Below are 4,814 nucleotides of genomic sequence, written 5' to 3'. Positions count from 1 at the left end.
AGACAGACAGACAGACAGACAGACAGACAGACAGACACATTGTAAAACAATATAGTAAACAACAGTATAGTAAAATGGAACAGGGTGAAGGGTGTGGATGGATGGTGAAGGCATGTGAGTGAGGAGAGCGTGTCTTTAGAAAGAGGAATAGCATGCATGCAGGAGTGTGATATTTATAGGCAGTTACCACCACCACCACCACCACCACCGCACAATGCAACCATTCTGTTGTTCAGCCTTTAAAGGACTGTCACAGAGCAGTTTCTTACCAGACTCACGGTCCATACTCCTTATAAATTGACATAATTCCGAGCTTGGGAAGGGTGTGGTCCTACAACTTGTCCTCGGAACCCGCGCACCTCCAAATGTCCTTCCTTATACGCATGTGATAATGGCCTTAACCAGGGGCGCAGATGGCAATTTATAACTCCAGGGGTCCCTTAAAGGCCCCTATGCTCGGTCCTGTTTAGCTTGTTCACTGGGACTCATTATATAGCCTACTGACCACCAAAAGTGGTTATTTGGCTCGTAATCATAGGAGATTACGACCGATAAAATGTTATGTTAACCAGTAAGACGCCTTAGGGCGAGAAGCGACGAGGTCGTGTGCAAGCATCCGCCTCGTTGACAGCAGACTACTGGGCGAGCGCTGGTGCTTTGGCATGGGGGGGTCAATCAATCAATCAATCAAACTTTATTAAAGACACAAGGTCCATAGTGACATAAATCAACATCAGATCAACATGGAATTAATTCTGTACTGGCCATATAAGGAGCATGTCTTGAGTGTACAGGGTTTGATGAGGTCAGATCAACATATCAGAACAGTTCAGCTCCGTACAGTATATAGAGATCTAAGGGTGGCAGCGGGGACATTCTCTTCAGTGTACAGGGTTTGATGAAGGCCCAGGTAGGGTCGGGCCTTAATTTTCGGACCTGTTGAAAATAGCCCTTACGGTGTCAGAGAAAAAAATTATTTAATGTGATTTTTCGCATTTTCCCATTCATGTCAAAGGGGAAGTTTTGCACGAATAAATTAATATCAATGAAACTATACAACATTTCTCTTAGCAAATTACAAGCACACGATTCCCGATGAAGCCGGTCAATTTGACATATGGCTCAAGTGCGTGCCACCAAAACTGTGGAACAAGTAGTCCGGAAAACTTTGGAGTTGCTCTGTCTAGAAAAGAAAGAAAAATAAAGTGTGACAATTACTATAGTCTGGTTGAACCACACTAATAAAGTGCTTCTTTAAATCCTCCTTTTACCAGTGGACACCTGTGAGCCAGGCAGAGACACAACCTGTGTGTTTGTGTGTATTTGTGTGCTCTTAGAACCTCTGGGTAATATGCTGGGTTTTGCCAGTGAGGTCTAGCATCACACCCACATCCTACAGTAGTGCCAATGTGTTAGACGGCAAGTTGGCAACCCGCTGGCGGTTGTAGGCAAACACCTCGTAAAGAAATCCCCGTCTTCGTCTCTCAAAGTGGCTGCGGAGCATAGCGGCGTAATTGTGACCCGCTACCGGCCCCTTTCATCTGGCAGTGCGGTTGTTGTTTTCGCGCTGGTTAACGGTAGCGAGCGTCGTGTCGCGGCGGACGGCTCGTTTATTTTACATCGGCGAGGCCCGGGGCCTTCTGTTTATGAGCAATGAACGATGGTGAGACTCACACACATGGCCCAGGCTTTCCCGCAGAGACAAACCCACAGCACGAGTGACTCAGGGCTGTCTGGGTACACAAGCCTTCTCTGACCGTTCGATGACTATGGAACATAAAAGGGAAGGAAGATTTTCAATGGGTCGCTGTACGACAAACAAACACGGTGATGAGTGTTAGGAGTGTGTTGAAAAAATAGGCTAGTGGTTGTCCGAGGCGCTGCGACATCCCCACAGGAGTGACTCCATGGTCTCTGATGTGGAGAGGCAAGAATAACAAACACGCTACTGTTAATGACCCACACACATAAAACACACGCACACGCGCGCGCACGTGCACACGCACGCACACACGCACACACACACACACACACACACACACACACACGTGACACACGGGGTGTCATCAATCAAGTGTTTAAGGCAGAAATACGAAATATCCCCACATGCAGCTACAGTAGCAGTTTATTATAGCCACGGCTAGTACCGGTTTATTATAGCTTTCACTTAACCACTTAAACCCTATAGTCTCAGAGCAACAGACTTCCGTTACAGCTGTTTACACAAAAACTCTTCCATCCTGTGCTGATCTACAGATCTGTATTATGAATGATGCCCCAAGAATAGGCAATATTGGGGTTGTCCTCACTCCTCAAAGTTAAATGGGAATTTAACTTCATTACACTTTTGGGGGTAATTTTCAAGTCTAGTCGGGTGTTTGTGAGCAGCCCAGACAGTTGTGTTAATACTTTCTGTAATGTAATGTTTCATCAAGGAGTCCTGTGAAGTTCATGCATGAAATCCATGATGTTCCGGCTTGAAATAACTCATGGAAAAATTAAGGTAATATTCCATTCATTTGAATGACGCATATCACTCACCATGAAGCAGGGATGTGTGTTTTCACTTTTCAATGAGTCTAACATTCATTATAGGACAATATCAGTCACCAGAAGTAGTGACGTGTGTTTTCAATGAGTCTAACATGGAGTTTGAAGTTGAATGGTCTTATAGGAGGGATGTGTGTCTGATGAAATTAATATCAAACATCTAAATATTGAATCAAGCAACATACAGTACAGTTAAGCTAAAAGGTTGCCTAACTGTGAGTTACTAGTAGTGTGATTTACACACGTTACAGTGGCAATAAAAACAGAGATATTCACAACTTCCTTCTGTCAATACCAAGCATAGAACAGAGCTTGTGTCTGAAAATATCCACTGGCCCAGAGACAAGCCATATCCATCCAGGATGTTGTGTAGGGGGAGAATTTCCTCTTCCTGTTTCTCTTACCGTTGGGCCCTTCCTGTCACTTCACATTAACCGCTGACAGAGCATTGGGTTCGTTCCAAACTCATCCCTGCCTCCCCCCTCCTCCCCCCGTCTCTCTGGGGAGTACAATTCCTTACTGTAAAGTATTAGTTCACATCCTGTGCACTTGGGTGGTCAGCAGGGAGGGAGAGAGCTACAGTAGGGATCCGTCACACGGAATATGGAAGCAACATTCAACCGACTCGACTCCGGTCTAAAAGCCAAATGTATTGTTTTGCCTGTCAGCCAACGATGCCCTATACTATAGGGCCTATAGGAAAACGTAACCAACCTGCAACTGAAAACGGTACTTTTGAGACGGTCCTTTTCTGTCGAGCGGGAGGAAGTATAATCAGTAATCACTGTTTTGGAGCAGATTTTCCTTTTTTGCCCGAGGACCTGCAGTCGCTATTAGTGATTTTCAAAGTGGGGTCTGTGGACCCCCCAGGGGTCCTTGTCCAGTAAAATTAGTTGATCTAGCATCAAAGTCAACTTCAACTTTACATCGGCTATCTTTTTCCTAATAAAGTTGTCCTTTTCCTATGTTTTCTCCCCTGGCCCGTCTTTGAGTACTCATGAAAAGCGCTATATAAATCCCAAATATTAATACCCATCTCTTTGTAGATTTTTCAAGCAATCTTAAAAATCGTTTCTGAACTATTACTACTATAACACAATAAATCTTGTTGTATGGTGGTCGCTGCCGCAAAATATTTTCAGATGGGGGTCCGCGGCTAAAATACATTACATACAGTATTTAATTGTGGGTGCTTGACATGAAAAGATTTGAGAAACAGCACCACGGATATTATAGCTCACTCACACTTACTGATCAGGTATGCAGTCGTATATTAAAAACATCCAGCAGAGATGTCATCCTTAACAAGGAGAACTCTCACTGGAGCGTTGTGGTACGCCCTAGCCTTTATGACCGGCTGCTTTATCATCTCCCCCGAAAAGCTGATAGCCGCCGATTTGTTGTTTTTCAGACATGGCTCAGATGCCATTGGGTTGGATTGGGTTGGGTTGGGGTGGGAGGGAGGGGGTTTGGGGAGAGTTGTTTATGGATAGTCTTGCCATCTGTCAGCCGGTCCTGTGTTGAAGCGCTAAGGCCTTTATGATTCAACCAGCCCCGCGGGCCTGGACTGTGGTACCGGTCCCCGTGAAAGAACTGGCTTGAATTAGGTAGCGCAGCTCCGTTGTGGGGTTCTACTGGCGTGCATGCGTGCGTGTGTGTGTGTGTGTGTGTGTGTGTGTGTGTGTGTGTGTGTGTGTGTGTGTGTGCGTGTGCGTGTGCGTGTGCGTGTGCGTGTGTGTGTGCGTGCAAGGGTGTCATTTAACTCTGAGAGTGTACAAATCGTACACTCTCAGAATTAGACATGACTATAAGGGAAATAAGGAACAGATGTATAAATGAACACAGAGGATATTACTAATGTGTAGAAGCTTGTGTGTGTGTGTGTGTGTGTGTGTGTGTGTGTGTGTGTGTGTGTGTGTGTGTGTGTGTGTGTGTGTGTGTGTGTGTGTGTGTGTGTGTGTGTGTGTCATGCGGAGACACTGCTGCTTGTGCCCATGGAACGCTGGGTGACATTACATGCTTGTTGTAATCATGAGGACATTATGCCTTTACTTTGTGGATGTAACCTTGCTGCACTGTAATATTTATGCATTTCCGTTTGTGTGGGCATAAGTAACTTGTTAAAAATGTGTGTGCGTGTTCATGCACACGCAGTGCGGTGTGTATGTGTGAGACTGACTGGTGCAAGTGTACAAGCTGGTACCGTGATGTGTGCATGTGAGTGTGCATGTGAGTGAGTGTGTGAGTAAGTGAGTGTTTAATAA

Source organism: Electrona antarctica (assembly GCF_951216825.1).
Source record: "Electrona antarctica genome assembly, chromosome: 11".
NCBI classification, from domain to species: Eukaryota; Metazoa; Chordata; class Actinopteri; order Myctophiformes; family Myctophidae; genus Electrona; species Electrona antarctica.
This window is presented reverse-complemented; position numbering follows the sequence as displayed.